Here is a 20,000-nt window from a genome sequence, read left to right as displayed (position 1 = left end):
CACGTCATGACGAATTATGACCCCAAGATTCAACAGATGGAAATTTACATTCCCCTTTCTTCTGGTAATCACTTCACACTTTCCTCACACGTCTTCTTACGCGGAGATCTTTCCATTTCCCTTATTGCTAACTGATTTGAATTCCTCATTCCCCCTTGCACCTACTACGTAACCCTTCTCCGTTCTCCTTCCAACTACTTCCCCATATAATCTACGACCTTCCTCATTCCTCTTTGCAAGCGACGACCACTTCTCAAGGACCTCTTCGCATTTCCCCTCACAACCGCTGAGAGAACTCTTCTTAATAACCAAAAAAAAAAAAAAAAAAATTGGCCCAAGAGGACTCTTTTAAGTTCTCATATCTCCACTTGAAGTCTTTCTATCTCACGCGGCATCTATACTTCAGACAACAGCATCCACGTATTAAGAGCTCTTTCGTGCAGTGTCCGAACGCATTCTTCAAGCAGACCAGGAGAGAGAGAGAGAGAGAGAGAGAGAGAGAGAGAGAGAGAGAGAGAGAGAGAGAGAGAGAGAGAATGCTAAATTGGGTATATAGCGAATCGAGGTCCCCGAATAATTCTAGGCCATACAGGTAATTTAAAAGCACCCCAGTGTGCTTTCGGATTCCGACGTGAGCGTCGCCACTGAATATCAATGCACAGCCCAACCGTAAACAAGGCGATTCTTTGACGTCACCTATAAGATTGCTTGTATTTGTTTGCTAAGCGCAGTTCTCAAGCCGTTGCCATCTTTCTATTTTTTGCTTCTTCAACTTTACGTCTGAGTTTCATACATGCATACGACGGACAACATCTCTGGCATATGCACACACACACACAAGGCCAATGAAGCTTACTGTCGAAACAACTTCGTCGACGGCAACATAAATTGTAGTAATAACGTTCTTGCAAACCAGAACCCAATCTTCTTCTCACCCCCCCCCCCCCCCCCTTGCCACTGTAACTCATTCAATCTTTTCTTGCTTTTTCTTATTCCCCAGCCCTCCCTATCATTTTATCATTTATCACTTAAAGCTTTCATCTCCGGCAATATAAAAACAGCGTATCGTGCTTCTCAGAGCTCAATAGAAGGATCCACAGTAATATTCTCGTTTATTCAGATGAAACACATTTGTGGAAATATTTACAAAGATTAAAGCTTTCGTTCATCCTTCTGTGGGTCACCTCCACAGAAGGATGGACGAAAGCTTTAATCTTTGTAAATATTTCCACAAATATAATTCATCTGGATAAACGAGAATATTACTGTGGATCCTTCTATTGATATTTAGATCTATAACAAGTTGGGTGTCGTAGTTGTTGTTGGTTTAGATTAAGCTGACCTAGTGCCAGCACGGGCTCTTGCTCGTAGGGCAGCAGAGAGGTACAGCACACTGTTCATATTTGGTGGGTCAGAGAAACACATTTTCACACAAGTTACAGAAATCACATGATTAAATCCTGTAATAATCTTCTTGTGCGAAAGACGAACGGTTCTGCTGATGATTAGTGAAGGGCTCTCTCACCTCAAATCTCAGCCATCTGCCCCAAACCTATAATAACCGAACGCTTGAAGAAGCAAGAGAGAGAGAGAGAGAGAGAGAGAGAGAGAGAGAGAGAGAGAGAGAGAGAGAGAGAGAGAGAGAGAGGTGACTGGGGACCAACTTAGCATACTGAATAGAATAAGCCCCATCAAAGCCCAAGATTAGAGAGATAACGAGCAACGCCAACGATGCCAATGTCACAATGACGAGATGCCTTCCCGAATTCCAGCTGGCTTCCTCGAGGAGGGTTCCGAAGAAGGTGCGAGGGCCCATGACAGTTCTATATGCAAATTCGGGAGATAGTATCTTGTGGAGACGAGAAAGGATCTGCTGCGTGTTTTCCTTCCGTATCCAAAACATTATTCTCTACACTGATGTCACAAGACAACGGCGCTCGCTGGGGGAGTTAAACTTCCTAAGACAAAAGGTATGGAGATTTTTATCTAAAGCCTTGACCTTTCCACATGTAGTGACCACGACGATTGAGTCTCTAGACCTTTGGTATTATTATAGTCCCCCTGGACACTTGCCCAAAAAAGTAACGTTTAGAAAAAAAATGAAGAGTGAAAAGCGGAGTCTACTGCCAAAAATAATGAGGGAATACTTTCATCACTTTCTAAAAATATGGTGAATAATGAATTCAAACTTTTATCAACCGCTCTCAATCAAATTCCCTTGGATGATAGTCTGCACCTCCTCTGTCGTCTGCACACAAATACATTTATACATTCATCCACAGTACATTATCTACTTCGTGATGGTGTGTGTATGTGTGTGTGACTATAAAATAACCCACTCTCTCTTCTATCTTGCATACAAAAACTTTCCTAAGATTACCGGAACCCCCTCCCACCATCTATAAACAAAATTCCAAAGTAGTAATATGCTCTCTCTCTCTCTCTCTCTCTCTCTCTCTCTCTCTCTCTCTCTCTCTCTCTCTCATGCTGAATGTAAGCGCAGGTTTATATGGATAATAAACTCTCAGCCAGATGACTTTTGCGAGACCAAAAAACGCAATCCAATTACGTCCACCCCGTCGAGGTATGCAAAGGGCGGGAGCCTTATAATTCTGACGGACGATAAAAATAAGACGGCAAAGCACCCGGAATATCTCTGAGTGAAGATTTCTGACAGTTTTAAACCTGAGCCTTTAACATTTAGCCCCCGCTATAAGGTCGACGGTCCAGAAACTAACGCTCACCGTCTGCAACATCCGCGTGAATTTGCCGGAAAGTTTTTCTCAAACACCGACAGAGTTTGGGCCAAGTTTCGTCCCGGACATCAATGCCAGCTCAGATAGGCATCCAAAAACGCAGCCCTTTTTTCTGGGGTTCTTGAAAAGGGAAAATAAAACCCAAAGAAACCAACGCTCATGAGAGACTAGGGAAACTTCCAGCAACGAAGAGAAGCTTAGGGGAACTTATTAAGGGACTCAATGTCTTTTTATGACTCCCACCAAACAACTTAATAAGCAACTATATAACCTCGTGTATGGGATTTGCATCTTAGTGAAGCCCTCAAGTCAGACCGTAAAATTGAGGTGAGTTATTAACCACTGTCCAAAAATGATATCCATTGGCAGGTAGGTGGAGTTCTTCCGAGATGGCGTCGCAGATAATTCTTAACTAACGTCAAGAGAGATTGAGATTGCTCTGATAGAGAAGATTTAACACTCCCAGGCCACGCCGTCTCAAAAATTATTTTCAAAAATACGCACATAAAATGCGTGTCTACAAAGTGGGATGGGATGGGATGGTAGTTAATGGATTACATTAAATTAATGAAAAATGAGGTATATACAATGAAAAAAAAGCCACAGGGGAAGAGGCGGAGAGAGAGAGAAAGAAAGAGAGAGAGAGAGAGAGAGAGAGAGAGAGAGAGAGAGAGAGAGATGTAATGACGTGCAAGCTTCCCTAACATCAAAGTATCTGCGTAACTCAAGACTATAAAGGGGAAGGGTGTAACTGACTGACTTGGTGCCATAAACTAGGAAAATTCACCATAAAATTCACTCTTGCCAAACCCGCAGAAGTGCTATAGGAGAATGGTCATTCGTCTATTATGTTTCAAAACGCAATAAAATACAATGATCAACAGTACGCCAGGAATAAAAATATACTAGTGGAATTCAAAATCAAGCAATCAACAACAAATCAAAATACAATGATCAACAATACGTCAGGAATAAAAATCAATTGTGGGTTTCTCAATTAAGCGATCAACAACAAATTAAAATACAATGATCATCATTACGTCAGGAATAAAAATATACTAGTGAAATTCACAATCAAGCGATCAACAACAAACCAAAATACAATGATCAACAATACGTCAGGAATAAAATTGTGGATTTCCCAATTAAGCGACAACAGACACCAAATGACTCATTACATTAGCTATTTTGATGAGACTTAAAAGTGCATATAAAACCCACTCCAGGATAAACCGTTCAACAAAATCAGTGGATATTCGTTACGTCAAATAAATATAATTCGTCGTTAGGGGCAAAGAATAATGACCAATTGAACATTAAGTATGTATATAAAAAAAAAAGCTGAATTATTGTCGAGTTGGTGAAACGAAGGGAATACAAATTAAAACAAATAAGGCAGTACAAAACCAAGACTAAGCTGAACTGGACCGCACTGGCTAATTAGGCGAAACCCAAATGAATATTGCAAATATCAAGCCAAGGGCAACCAGCGCTAAAAAACCTAATGAAGATACAGAACATATTGATGCAAAACTTGAGAAAAAAAGACATTCAATTCTAAGTCAGCATAAGTGTGCTAGAAATGAAGAAAGAATAAACCAGAATAAAAAAAAACTACAGGGTACTGCATAAGTATGCTAGAAATGAAGAAAGAATAACCAAGAATAAAAAAAAACTACAGAGCACTGCAACACCTGGCTAAGATGATTAGGCACGCGTAGCCATTATGCAAATGAACATTATGTAAATATGCGAGTAAACGTTATATAAATATGCAGATACACGTTATATAAATACCAGCTCCACAGGATTCCACTGTGAGAAAAAGAACATAATACATACCAAGCCGTGACATTTAAAAAGGAAGCCTAACTAACTGGTTGATATCAAATTCACTCTACCTCAGGACTCGATTACACTCAAAGGGAATTATTATAATTCGATTAACACATCTACCCTGATAGGAGGCGCATATTCACGGACTGTAACCGAGTACCGGAACTTTCCCTGAGCACTAACCTAACCTAACCTAGGGACACGGCAAAGAAACCGGTGCTTCACATCAACCGTGCATCCATGTCTAGGCCAGTTCCTTACGACGCTCCTGATTGGCTTTTGATAAGCCAGTCACAGGGCTGGAAACTCTCAGTCTCTCTAGAGAGTTCACATAGGTAGGATGTATGTTCAACCTCTCTGTAGAGACACATCTTTCAAATGTATCTCTGAAGAGAGGTGGAACATTCATCTTGCCTAAGTGAACTCACGAGAGAGAGTTTTCAGCCCTGTGATTAGATTAGCTTATCAACAGCCAATCTGGATCTGGAGCGTTGTATGGGACTGGTGACCTACACATTAAATGCACGGTTGATGTGAATCCACTATAGTATACACCTCGAGAATTTCGACCGAAAATTGGGGAGGAGTTATCGGGATGACATGTGGTCCTATCATGGTCTATATATGGATTACTTTCGATTCTAAAAATTACTAATAATAATAATCAATAAATAAACAGACATTTGAATTTGACAGGAATATGTACCCAAGTGTCGAAATGATTCGCCATTCCTCTCGATAAATTGTACCAAGGAAACGATTGAAAACCTGGTCGCGGTAGATGGGCTTATAAGCAGTTCCCTTTTGGATGTCAAGTATGTCTAGGGTGAGGTGGTTTATATGCGCCTTAACGTCCTTGTATGTACTATATGTATGTGTATTTATGCATGTATGATGTTATAGTCGACTCCACGGGGGAAAAGAAAATCTTTCATTCCTTTTAGCTCAACAGTTTCGGCCTCAACTGGCCCTTATCTAGAGCTGTTTATGCATGTGCGTATATGAACGTGTGTGCATGTGCGTGTGCGATGTAACATACAAGTGACAGCAGTACTTCGTATCCCCGACCACTAAGCCGAGTCGTAATTGGCCACGCAGTACCTTCCTGCACTTAACGTGGAACTTCCCTAAACCACATGGCGTACGGAGAGCCTTGTTTGTCAGGTGTTTTTACGTCGCACGGAACCACTGGTTATTCAGCAACGGGACCAGCGGCTTTACGTGACTTCCGGACCACATCGACAGTGAACTTCTATATCACCAGAAAGAAATACACATCTCTAACACCTCAGTGGAATGCCCGAGAATCGTACTCGCGGTCACCGAGGTAGCAGGTAAAGACCGTACCAACCACACCAATGAGGCGCCCTTTGAAATCCACAGAGGCTAGAGGGCTGCAAATAGGTACAGTAATCATCTACCCTCCAGCCATCAAAAATACCAAATTGAAGCCCTCTAGCCTCGGTAGTTTTTATGTCATTTATGGTTAAAGTTAGCCATGATCGTGCGTCTGGCTCCGCTATAGGTGCCAACAACACAGGCCACCTCCGGGCCGTGACTGAAAGTTTCACGGGCCGTTGCTGAGAATTTCATACAGCATCATACACTGTACAGAAAACTCGATTGCGCCCAAGTAAAACAGCGGTGCATTTTTCACCAGTTTTCTTCTTGTTTCAGAAGTTAGCCATGATCGTGTGTCTGGCTCCGCTATAGGTGCCAACAACACAGGCCACCTCCGGGCTGTGACTGAAAGATCCACGGGCCGTTTGCTGAAAATTTCATAGCATTATACGCTGTACAGAAAACTCGATTGCGCCTAAGAAACAGCGGCGCATTTTGTACCAGATTTCTTCTTGTTTCAGATGCCAGATAAAAACTGCGTGATTATCATGACAAAATAAGAAACCTGAAAACGGAATTAATGATATATTGAACCATATTTCTGTACTTACAAGTCACCAAGGGACGGCGGATAGATGTTTACTCATTTACTTACCTGAAAAAGAGAAGAAAAAAAAATTGACGTTTGAATAAATGAAAAATGACATGACAATTTTATCAGGTAATGTGTGGAGAGGGGGGGTGAGATTGTATGAATTTGTGCTTTGTAAAATCTAACAGCTGCAAATTCTTCTCCAAGCATAATCCTTATCTACTTTTCTTTTCATGCATAACCCTTATCTAATACTTTTCTTTTCAAGCATAACCCTAACCCATATCTACCTTCTTTTTTTTTTTCAAGCATAACCCTTATCTATATATGTATATGTTTTTTCAAGCATAACCCAAACCCTTATGTACCTTATTTTTCAAGCATAACACTTACCTAACTTTTTTGTTTTTTAAAGCATAACCCTTATCTACCTTTTTTGTTTTTTTCAAGCATAACCCTAACCCTTACACTTACTAAATTTCAGCATAACTCTTATCTGCCTTTATTGTGGTTTTTTTTCAAGCACAACACTTAACTACCGTTTTTTTTTTTTTTTTTAAGCATAACCCTCATCCACCTTTCTTTGTTTATGTTTTTGAGGTCATCCCCAACGGGGTTGTACTCAACACTAAAGTCCGCCAAAACCAGGTTAAAACTCCCCTGGGGGGGGGGGGTCACTACTACTCAGGAAAGATCACATCTTTCTTATGTTTAAGCGAACAGAATGGTATCCTGTCCTACCCCTAAAACCTCCTCTCCGCGAAACTCTGTTCTCCCCGAGAAGAGTATAGCCGAGTTGCTATCCACGGCGCGAGGGGGGGGGGGGTGGGGGGCTCTGGTGATGACTCTAATTGGTGGTTTCATGTTTCCCATGCATGATGGTGATACAGGGTTGCATGGCCGGATGAGGATCGCTATTTTGTCCAGATTGCAGCGCTTTGCAAAGGCCTCATTCTTGAATGAAACAAACGTAACCTGCTCAAATCTCCAACTGCGCAAATAAAATAAATGAATAAATAGATACAAATAAACAAGTAAAAAATGCGTATCGAGGTTTCTTCGGCGAAATCGCATGTTGCTGTGCGATACTCTCAGCCAAGGCCCGGTGGTGGCCTGTGTTGTTGGCACCTATACCGGTGCCAGACGCACGCTCATGGGAAATTTTAACCTTGTGTCAAATAAAATTTTTAAAAAGTAAACTACTGAGGCTAGAGGGCTGCAACTTCGTATGTTTGATGATTGGAGGGTGGATGATCAACATACCAATTTGCAGTCCTCTGGCCTCGGTATGTATGTATTTATAGCCACAAGTATTGCTTAAATCAAAATGGCAATACCTAGGGAACAACTTATACACCAAAGGGGGTAAATTAGGCGTGGTAAATGCTTCGTCACCGGCGTGACGAAGCCCTTTTCTAATCCCCTTGGTTGGAAGTTATTCCCGAGGTAAAGTGAATTGGATATGAAACGAAATTTGTGACTTAATATCCGTGAATATGAAAAGTGTCACGTGTATGTGACATATTGACAACATATTATTATGATTATCTATATATATATCTATATATATATATATATATATTATATATTATATTATATATTATACATACAGATACATACATATATAAACGAATACCACAGGAAAATGACATACATAAGGTCAGTACTATAAGCGCTTTCTCCCCATTTATTCTGCCTGACATTTTCCTGCGGTATTCGCTTTGATATTGAAGTCACGTGCGTCTGTAATTCTGATATATATATAATATATATATATATATATATATATATATATATATATATATATATATATATATATATATATATGACTGGTAAAAAGTTCTGTTACAACAGAATTCCACCTTAATAAAAGGAGCCCATAAAAAACGCCAAAATATAACAGAGAAAATATACTATATTTCATAGACTGCTGAAGAGAGAGAAGAGAGAACACAGCAGTCTCTGAAATATAGTTTATTTTCTCTCTTATTTTATTTTGGTAGTTTTATGGGCTCCTTTTATTATATATATATATATATATATATATATATATATATATATATATATATATATATATATATTATAGAGAGAGAGAGAGAGAGAAGATGAGAGAGAGAGAGTCGGCAATTAAGGTCATTCATATCATTGTGGCACAACAATTCAGTCTTATAATTTTCAACACAAGTCTTATTTCAGAATCGTCTCTACACGTCACATACAATTAAGTGTTACAGTACATACGCCTAATGAACGCTGTAGACACTAATACACGTTAGGCCAGCAATCGAACAAATAGCGGAGCGCCACCTTCTATACCAAGCGACGGTGATTTACCACAGGGTTTCTGCGAGGTGAGTGACGGTCCGAGGCTACAGATTGGGGAAGGGGATGGGGGTAGGGGGGAAGGGGTATGATAGAACGGGGTTCAAGGCGTTAAAGGTGCACATTTACCTGATGTGAACCTTCCTCCCCCCCCCCTCCCCCCCCACATCATGCGGTGCAGTGATGGTCGCCAAACGCTTTCTTTCATCACTTCCTATTGTAACATGTATACACACACACGCACACATACTCATATACATATATATATATAGCATATATCTTATATATATATGTATATGTATATGTAAGTATATATTATATATATATGTTTATGGGCTCCTTTTATTAGATAGATAGATATATATATATATATATATATCTATAATATATATATAATATATATATATATAGTATATATATGATTTATATATATATATCTACTATATATCTATCTATATATCTATATATAAATATATATATATATATATACTATATATATATATCCAATGTAACAATGAAGGACCACGTACTTGACAATCTCCTTAAATCCACAGTAGAGAGGTAAGTGAAACAGGGACTTAGAGAACAAGTACTTTCGTAGTCTATTCTATACATTTTCAAGTTCACACTGAATATAAAAAGAAGTTGGCAGTCTTTTACTATACAAGCACGAGTCCCTGTTCCAAGTCCCCTGTTTCACTTGCCTTTCTATACGGTGGGTTTAAGGATATTCGAAAGTACGTGGTCCTTCGTGCTACATTGGATATATGTGTGTGTGTGTGTGTGTGTGTGTGTGTGTGTGTGGTGTGTGTGTGTGTGTGTGTGTAACTTTGCAGAATACCTTCATTCAGATACATTATCATATAAACCTCTCCATCCAAAAAAGTGCTTTTTAAACGTCACATTCGGATCATTTTCGCTGCAAACTGTTTATATATACTGCACAACCAGTGGCTAATGAATAAATTTTCCATTAGCGGTCGGGACCTTGAACTACCCGTTCACTGACCAAATCATGCAGTCGGCGTTCTACGATCATCTCGACTCAAGGACGTCTGCTGAGCAAACACCGTTTTCCAACGGGTCTGTCTGGGTTAAGAAGACTCTTTCCCTTTCTATATAACACACTGTAACGATTCGTGTTAGTTATTCTATTCTTTAAAATATGGCTGAACCATTCCACGAACCACAAGCACGATAGCATTAAGTACCTGCTCCTCGTTACAGTAAGACATGAAATATGTAAGTGTTACGTCAATACATGATGATGATGATGATGATGATGATGATGATGATGATGATGATGATGATGATGATGATGATAATAATAATCTCATGAGCCACTGAAATAGTGAAGAAATCCCAAGTCTTAAGTCTATATATATATATATATATATATATATATATATATATATATATATATATATATGTGTGTGTCATTGTCATATCACATTACCGTGATTCATATACATACATCGAGCTACAAATGTCCTTCACTATCTAATTCACTCTACCTCGGAATTAATATATTTTCATATATGCCTAACCGAAGGGGAATTTTATTATATATAAAAATATATATATATATATATATATATATAGATATATATATATATATATATATATATATATATATATAATATATATTATATAATCACATATACATAATACATATTTACACTGACATAATTGTGGACTTATTCCATCCATAACTACAACAACAACATCAATAATAACAACAACAACAACAACAATAATAATAATAATAATAATAATAATATGATAAAATATGATAAAAGCCATAAACACATGGGCAGTGCCAGTAATCAGATACAGCGCAGGAATAGTGGAATGGACGAAGGCAGAACTCCGCAGCATAGATCAGAAAACCACGAAACATATGACAATACACAAAGCACTAAACCCAAGAGCAAATACGGACAGAGTATACATAACTCGAAAGGAAGGAGGGAGGGGACTACTAAGCATAGAGGACTGCGTCAACATCGAGAACAGAGCACTGGGGCAGTATATGAAAACCAGTGAAGACGAGTGGCTCAAGAGTGCATGGGAAGAAGGACTGATAAAAGTAGACGAAGACCCACAAATATACAGAGACAGGAGAAGGACAAGCAGAACAGAGGAATGGCACAACAAACCAATACATGGACAATACATGAGACAGACTAAAGAACTAGCCAGCGATGACACATGGCAATGGCTACAGAGGGGAGAGCTCAAGAAGGAAACTGAAGGAATGATAACAGCGGCACAAGATCAGGCCCTAAGAATCAGATATGTTCAAAGAACGATAGACGGAAATAACATCTCTCCCATATGTAGGAAGTGCAATACGAAAAATGAAACCATAAACCACATAGCAATCGAATGTCCGGCACTTGCACAGAACCAGTACAAAAAGAGGCATGATTCAGTAGCAAAAGCCCTCCACTGGAGCCTGTGCAAGAAACACCAGCTTCCTTGCAGTAATAAGTAGTACGAGCACCAACCTGAAGGAGTGATAGAAAACGATCAGGCAAAGATCCTCTGGGACTATGGTATCAGAACTGATAGGGTGATACGTGCAAATAGACCAGACGTGACGTTGATCGACAAAGTCAAGAAGAAAGTATTACTCATTGATGTCGCAATACCATGGGACACCAGAGTTGAAGAGAAAGAGAAGGAAAAAAAGGATAAGTATCAAGATCTGAAAATAGAAATAAGAAGGATATGGGATATGTCAGTGGAAATCGTACCCATAATCATAGGAGCACTGGGCACGATCCCAAGATCCCTGAAAAGGAATCTAGAAAAACTAGACGCTGAAGTAGCTCCAGGACTCATGCAGAAGAGTGTGACCCTAGAAACGGCGCACATAGTAAGAAAAGTGATGGACTCCTAAGGAGGCAGGATGCAACCCGGAACCCCACACTATAAATACCACCCAGTCGAATTGGGGGACTGTGATAGAGCAAAAGAAAAAAAATAATAATAATAATTTTGGTAAGTCCCAGGGTACTCTTAGAAATACACCTCTGCGAGGACTGCTGTTAGTCTCGTCAACAGAGGAAATGAAAATGGGTAACATCCTCTAATCCTCTCCTTAAAAGAACGTGACCGTTCTTCGTAGAATGTCTATTATACCACTGTCATTGTCATTCCTTCACGTCATAGCTCTGGATGGCGCAGTGGGTGACAGTGCTTGGCCTTCTGCCCAAATCACGTATCCCAGTTCATAGATTTCCTTATGTATGGATGGGAGTTGGAAAAATCCTTTACGTATGGATGCGTGGTTCCTTCCCAAGTACGTGTTCCTTCTTACGAAACATGACTGCATTATATATAAAAGAACAACGTAGGTGAGAGAGAGAGAGAGAGAGAGAGAGAGAGAGAGAGAGAGAGAGAGAGAGTACACTGTTGGACCTTTATATTGCAGAGAATATGCCTCTCCTTAGAAGCGCCAAAGCTGGTGAGAAAGACGAATTACAATAAGATGTGTATATATACACATACATACATACATGCATACATACATATATATATATATATATATATATATATATATATATATATATTATATATATATATATATATATATATATATACATAAAGGTTTTTTCCCACGAAGGAAAAAATGAAAAAGCGAGATAGCCAAGTACTTTCGGTCCTGTTCGGACCCTTTACTGAGGCAAACATATATATATAAATGTATGCATATAGTATTTCCATATACACTATACATATATGTATATCTACGAGAAAATGCCCACTGTCTTCCAACAACGAGAAGACTCGAGTTCATTAGACTGCTGTCAATCAACTCGACAGAGAGAGAGAGAGAGAGAGAGAGAGAGAGAGAGAGAGAGAGAGAGTGTGTGTTAAGAGAAAGTAAAGGCGTCTGCTACGCTGCAGAGACCAGGACGCGACGACCTTCCAGTCTCCAGGACCGTATATACATAAAATAGGCCCCTGCCCTTTTTCCTTAAGGTACCCGAACCTACGCCTTTTATTTTTTTTCCTACTTCCTCCTGACACCTGACACCCTGAGAATATCCCACCACAAAGAATAACAGATTGGTGAGGCCGAACTCCTCACCACCCCCTGCTCCCCCCCCCGCCCCCATCCCTCTCCCTCCTCCTCCTCCTCCTCTTCTTCTTTGGAAAACAGGTTTGTCAGCTGGATTTCACACACGGATTAGGAGGAAAATTTGTTAATATTTTTTTTGGTTCTTTGCCTCTCTCTCTCTCTCTCTCTCTCTCTCTCTCTCTCTCTCTCTCTCTCTCTCTCTCACTGGAATTACAACGTGAACGCAAAAAAAAAAAAAAAAAAAAAAAAAAAAAAAAAAAAAAAAAACTTCCTCTCTTCAACAACTTTTCAACACTCTTTTCAACAACTTTTCCTGCTCCTATATTCGAGTCTGGAAATTGTTCACATTTCCAATGATCTTCTCAAATCGTAGTTTTATGCCAAGAGAAAATACTGTTTAAAATGTAACTCCTCAAACAGACAACATTTCCACCGTGTTCATCAAGATTCTCTCTCTCTCTCTCTCTCTCTCTCTCTCTCTCTCTCTCTCTCTCTCTCTCACACACACACTAGAGGAGAAGGTTCCATCGGAAGAGGTACAGGAATGAAATCAGGTTCTTATCCTGAAGAATTACCGGCTCAATTTTATCCGAGAGAAAATAGTTTAAAATATAACTGCTGAAATACAGACAACATTTCCATCCAGATTCTACTCTCTCTCTCTCTCTCTCTCTTCTTGCCGGTGGTAGCAAGAAAGAGATTAAAAGGATTATTGTCGCACCCCGAGAGAGCACCACTTTCCACGTATTCGAGGTCATAAAATTTTGAGTGCCTTGTACGCGAGCTCTTAAAGCGCCATAACTGGGCAGAAACTAAAGTCAAAACCCATAAAACACTGAAGTGTAAAATATATTTCGTGCCACAAAAGACAGAAACTTGCATATTCTAAGCCCAACATTAACACGAAACACCTGAACGAAAATAAAGCGCTGTTCACCCTATAAAGGACAACTTTCCGCATTGCTAACCACAAGGTTACCCTTTTTCAACCTTATATTTACTATTCACTGCCTTGCCAGACTTTTATCACATAAGTTTCTACTAAAACACAAAGGTCTCGATTTGCGAGGCCACAATACGAAGGAGAAAAATGACACGAGACCTTTTGGCTTGTTTGTTTGTTTGTTTGTTTGTTTGTCTGTTTGTTTGTATGGTGTTTTGACGTTACATGGAACCAGTGGTTATTCAGCTACGGGACCAACGGCTTGACGTGGCTTCCGAACCACGTCGAGAGTGATGAACTTCTATCACCAGATATGCACATCTCTCACTCCTCAATGGAATGGCCGAGAATCGAACTCGCGACCATCGAGGTGGGACGCCAACACCAAAGCAACCACGCCACTAAGGCGTTACTATGGAGGAATGATGAACAATCTGGAAGGAATCAAGTGCACGAAACTGGATGACATAATCATAAATATATCAATATTTAGGAGGAAGGAGACACACACCACCAGAAGACTACCGCCAATTCACTGATCTAAATCAAACGGGCCCTTGGCCGAATGAAGACCTTGTGTGGACCTCCGGATTAGTGAAGCCTATAAAGAGACGCTACAGCTATGTCGCTATTTCAGCCTATTCCAAAAGAAAGTCGTAACTGGTTCAAACTAACCTCAAGAATCTCAAAGACGCCTTTTACAAAAGTAGATAAATTTATAGATTATATTTTTTTTTATCGCCAGATATTTAGTGAGATCTTGTACTACAATTACAGTCAAGGTCCCACATTGGCCCTGACTCTTCAGATGTCTGAACATCAATAAAAAGTTCAAGCAAAAGGGGCCCATTATTCTCTCTCTCTCTCTCTCTCTCTCTCTCTCTCCCTCCTCCTCTCTCTCTCCTCTCGTCTCTCTCTCTCTCTCTCTCTCTTCATCTCTCTCTCTCTCGTGCAAACTAATTTTTTTTTTTCATAAAGAAACCAGCGATAACACGTGCTTTTTTTTTTTTTTTTTGCACAGAAACCAGTGATAACTGCTTGAACCTCTCTCTCTCTCTCTCTCTCTCTCTCTCTCTCTCTCTCTCTCGTGCAAACTACTCTCTTTTTTCATAAAGAAACCAGCGATAACACGTGCAATTTTTTTTTTGCACAGAAACCAGTGATAACTGCTTGAAGCTCTCTCTCTCTCTCTCTCTCTCTCTCTCTCTCTCTCTCTCTCTCTCTTATCATAACCAGGAAAAAAACGATTCCGACTCACTGTCTAATCTTATTCAGAGAATTGGGTATTACGTGGTTAGCCCACTGCAATATGCTGAAAAGAGCACGCAGAGACTGACCCAAAGAATTGTATTCAATTACTCTCCTAATTGTACAGAAATCATTCATATAAATGTTAAATTTATATAAATTTATAATTTAAATTCATATAAATTTAACAATTCTAATTACTAATCTGACGCAATTTAAATTTAAATGTTAAATTTATAATTTAAATTTATATAACTTTATCATTTCTAATTTCTAATCTGACGCAATTTACATTTTAAATGAATAATTTAACGTAAGAGATTACCCAGATAAAGTCTCATTCATTACATGTCGGCGTTTGGCAAATCAACATGAACCTAATGTTACACAGATGACACAAAATGCTGTGTTTCGGTGTCAGACTAGTTACAAGGAGTTATAAGGATTAGGGTACCTCAAATATTTGTTAGTCCATCCGAGGGGACATCGTGTGCTCACTTATCTGTAGGAGCTGGTTTTACTGTGCATTCACTGCGTCCTAATGCTTTGTTACATCCTTTTTCAACATCGTACTAGAGACTGGGCATGCTGTGCTTCAAACCATTTCAGAATCTGCGCTAAGACTGCATATGAATCCTAATACCATAATTCAACGTCGGAATTCATACCTTTGAGTGGCGCTAAGTTCATTCCCTTGCAGTATATATATTTAATAGTGCCTCCAGCTGCTCTTACTTCAGAGGAAAGCAAATCCACTGTACCATTATCGTTGTTTTCAAAAGATATTTTTGAGCGAACACGCTGGTTTCCATCTTGTATAACACAGTGTTGCATTTTATTCAATGGGAACTACGTCAAATCCAGTGGTGTACGCAACTTTAATAGGTCCCACTCTTTTTTGCCGTCTTCGGGCCCGGGATAAAGGGTAGATGAAAAGGGTAGATAAGGGCAGTGGGTAGTTCGTTTAGGTTTAGATCTTTCTTGGTGTGCCCCCAAGTGTTTCTGGGGGTTGTTATCTAAGACTAATATTTCTTAGGGGTCATTATCTTTATGACGTTGACACTCTTTTAATTTGAGTTTTTACGACCATCTCCCCAATGGGGCCTGTAATAAACAATTAGTCTTTTGTTTGAGTTTTTACGACCATCCCCCCAACGGGGCCTGTACTAAACATTACAGCCTTTTGTTTGAGTTTTTACAACCACACACACGCCGCTTGAATTGCACTCTTCGCTATATACATATACAATGTATATATATACATATGTATATATACATATACATATGTGTATGTATATGTATATATATATATACATATACATATATATATATACATATAATATATATATATATATATATACATATACATGTATATATATATATATATATATATATTATATTATATATATATACCGAAAAGAGAAATCCGTCTTACTTAATCTATGGCTCCCGTCAAACTGAAATTCTTCCAGTAGGCCAATATCGTTGCAGACGGAGAGAGAGAAAGAAAGGGTGTTTCTGACGCGTCTTAATTGGTTTTGTGTGCAAATGCGATAGTTTTTTTTTTTTTTTTTTTTTTTTATCTTCCGTAACCACCTGAGGTCCCTAGATGGAGATTAATTGGATGCAAACCGTTTTTTTTTATTGTCATATTTTTTAATATTTTATTATTCTTCGCCATATTAGTACTGTCATTGCAATTATCATGAACATTACTTTCTCTACTTCTTCAGCTACTGTGTGGAAATTGTCATTATCATTTTTATCATATTAACTCATGTATCTAGATTGTGTATTGTATTTGTATATTCCATGTATACGGCCCTTAGCTGGAATAAAGGATGATATTTTTATGTAAATATGTAAAAGGCAACTTCTGTCTGTCTGTTCGTTGTGCACGCCCAGACTATGAAAGTTAGGGCTACCAAATTTTTATCCTACATTCCCTTCCCACCCGCCAAGGAAGGTTTTAGCCAAGATCCCAAATTCGAGGGCCGTTTGTAAGGGGCAGCTTAACCCCTCTCTTTTTTATAACCCCAAAGTGACTACTTATTCTGAAAGTGATTGCATAAACCGCCCTGTAATGGTTGTCATCACGGGCGACACGCCCCTTTTTATCCCGAGCAGTGCCGGGTACAGTAGCTACGTATTATATTTATCCCGATCAACGCCGGGTACAGCAGCTAGTTATTATATGCAACGGCAAGTACAGCAGCTAGTTATTATATTTATCCCAAGCAACACTGGGTACAGCAGCTAGTTATCTTATTTATCCCGATCAATGCCGGGTACAGCAACTAGTTCTTATCTTTATCCCGATCAACGCCAGGTGCAGCAGCTAGTTATCATATAAATTCTCCCATATTACTAATGGCTAGCAACTGCAGCCATGCTATTTTTAGCAAGCACTCTCGAGATAGGAAAATTTACGCAAATAATTTTGTATTCCCTCTCATTTTTCTGGCGGGGGGAGGGGGGGGGGGGGGGGGAGAGAAGCCAGTTTGGGAACGCAGAGCTACTCCCTAGCCCTTCCAAAAAAGACTAACCTTCATTATCATCACTTCTCTTCTTTTTTTTTTATTAAGATCCTGTCTTGAGTATTAAGATAACGCAAACATAATACTTTGGTGTTCTGGCTCAATAAAAAGAGCCATACCTGCCCCACAGAACCGATGTTATAGAAGTGTTGGAGCTTGTTAGGCCTTTCATTGATAAGCCACGAACAAAAAAGAAAGAATAAAGTTGAGGAGCGCCTGCTTTTTGTAAGCATCCCTAGTTGTAGCAGACGTTAGGCTTCCGGCAGAGATGGCAGAAAGGTCATTTAATCTAATGGGAAGAAGAAGAAGAGGAGGAGGAGGAGAAGGAAGAGGAAAGACTGTTCAAGAAGAAGAAGAGGAGGAGGAGGAGGAAAGCCTGTTATAGAAGAAGAAGAGGAGGAGGAGGAGGAGGAGGAGGAGGAGAGGAGGAGGAGGAGGAGGAGGAAAGCCTGTTATAGAAGAAGAAGAGGAGGAGGAGGAGGAGGAGGAAAGCCTGTTCTAGAAGAAGACGAAGAAGAGGAGGAGGAGGAGGAGGAAAGCCTGTTCTAGAAGAAGACGAAGAAGAAAAGGAGGCGGAGGAGGAAAGCCTGTTCTAGAAGAAGACGAAGAAGAAGAAAAGGAGGCGGAGGAGGAAAGCCTGTTCTACCAGAGTAATAAAAGTTGGACCCAGCTTTCAGATAGAGTTGCAAATGATAGTGGTCTACTTTTCTTTGCCAATTCTGACACAACAACTGTGCGTTGGCGTAAGGGCACAACAGGTACGGACAACACCGAACACAAGTCTTGAAATTTACGTCATCCTCTATGCGTCTGGCAAATGTAGGTAGGCAATTGTATCAAGACCTTGTATTGGCATGAAACCCTTATATTATTCAGGGATCTTGCAAGTGCATCGACTTAATCTCTACGAATTGTTGCAAGAGCACGACCGAAATCCCCGACGTTTTTGCCAGTGCACAAACGCCAGTCCTAGAACTGGCAAATGTTAAAATAATGTATATCGAATAGAGCAGAATATATGGGACCTATGAGGTCATTCAGCGCTGAAAAGAAAATTGAGAGAAAGGTTACAAAGGTGTCACTGGGGGAAAACCTCGCAGTTGCACTGTGAAAGTGAGGTGAAAGTAAGAGAATATGAACGGAGGTACAGTCAAAATAATAATAGTAATAATAAAAGAACAAAAGAGGGTTGCACCTAAAGCCGGAAGGATGATGCAAAAAACCTTAAGTAATGCCTACAGTGGATCGCGCTTGAGGTGCACTGATGGCACTACACGCCCCCCCCCCCCCCCCCCCCCCCCCCCCCCCCCCGCCCCCTCTCCCCCTACGGGATCAGTATCTGCAACGGTTCGACCGGAATTCTTCCAAGAATTTCCACGTTAATGAACAACATTTTATTAAGATCTGGCGATTGTCTGTACAGAATTGTTCGAGGACCTTACAGACGCATTAACAAAACATCCTTCGATGATTATATAATTTCCTGAATAAACAGAATTCTTTGACGACCAGTTAAGTGCCTGAACCGAACTTATACAGATTCTACGAGAACATGGACTACACAACTCTACAAGATCCAGTAAATTAACTTTTCAAAGATTTTCCAAGACCATAAACATTCGTCTTCCTCGAGCGTCTGTCCATCTACATAATTATTCAAAAGCATGACTCACAACTACATGAAACGATCAGTGGAAAAAGTTAGGTATATCTTAGTTGAACCAGGCCAGTGAGTTGATGAACTGCTCTCCTAGGGCTGGCCTGAAGGATTATTAGATATTTTGACGTGGCTACGAACCAATTGCTTATACCTAGCAACGGGACCTACAGCTTATTGTGGGATCCGAACCACATTATTTCGATAAATTAATTTCTAATCACCAGAGACAAATTCTTCTGCTTCCACGTTGGCAGAGCCGGGAATCGAACTCCGGACTACCGACTCGGTAAGTTGAGCACGTAAACCAACGAGGAACTACGATCAGGGAAAATCCACAATTATGCTAATGGGCAAAAACATTTAAAAATTTAAAAATATTAGAGGCTTTCGAGAAACTCACGACTGCCATCTTCAGCGAACTGTAGAACATAAGAATTCCACGTATCTTATCCGGCTGGCTTGCTTGTATCGTGTTTTTACGTTGCATGGAACCAGTGGTTATTTAGCATCGGGACCACCGGCTTGACGTGACTTTCGAACCACGTCGAGAGCGAACTTCTATCACCAGAAATACACATCTCTCACTCCTCAATGGAATGCCCGGGAATCGAACTCGCGGCCACAGAGTGGCATATCAACACCAAACCGACCACGCCACCGAGGCGCTCTTTTTTT

The 20,000-nt window shown here is 39.9% G+C and overlaps 1 protein-coding gene across 1 annotated transcript in view; it reads right to left on the bottom strand.

Annotated features, from left to right (window-relative positions):
* Positions 1-20,000, bottom strand: part of LOC135204338 (nuclear pore complex protein Nup93-like) — a 312,709-nt gene that overhangs the window by 154,337 nt on the left and 138,372 nt on the right.

This window comes from Macrobrachium nipponense, chromosome 44, assembly GCF_015104395.2.
Source record: "Macrobrachium nipponense isolate FS-2020 chromosome 44, ASM1510439v2, whole genome shotgun sequence".
In the NCBI taxonomy this organism is placed as follows: Eukaryota; Metazoa; Arthropoda; class Malacostraca; order Decapoda; family Palaemonidae; genus Macrobrachium; species Macrobrachium nipponense.
Note: the sequence above shows the minus strand (reverse complement) of the source record. Positions and strands in the feature narration are given on the sequence as shown.